Genomic DNA, 397 nt, shown 5'->3' with positions numbered 1-397 from the left:
CTCACAAACTCACAAACTCACGTTGTTCAAACGTTGTTCACTTTCTGCAACTCTCTTCCTGGTTGTCCACTACGTCACCGCTCGACGCCAATGCGTGTTGACGTCATTAAGGAAATGGTTCCCATGTCAACAGTTTGTCAAATCGAGACAAAATCATTTAATGGTTTACTGTTTTTTCAGCGTTATAAACATTACTTAAGATTTATTTGTATATTGTGAATGTAAAAACCCAAAGACTTTTTATTGTAAATGTTATTAAATGTTATTTACTGAGATTTCTTTATTCACCTATATTGATTTTTAAGAATACCAATGTTTACAATTTAATAAAGGAACTTATAATTGCATATTTTAAAGTTAGTAAGGCACTTTTGTTTTTTTCTTAAGTCTTGTTGTC

Source organism: Morone saxatilis, unplaced genomic scaffold (assembly GCF_004916995.1).
Source record: "Morone saxatilis isolate NCDOM2014 unplaced genomic scaffold, NCSU_SB_2.0 Contig8, whole genome shotgun sequence".
Taxonomy (NCBI): Eukaryota; Metazoa; Chordata; class Actinopteri; family Moronidae; genus Morone; species Morone saxatilis.
Note: the sequence above shows the minus strand (reverse complement) of the source record.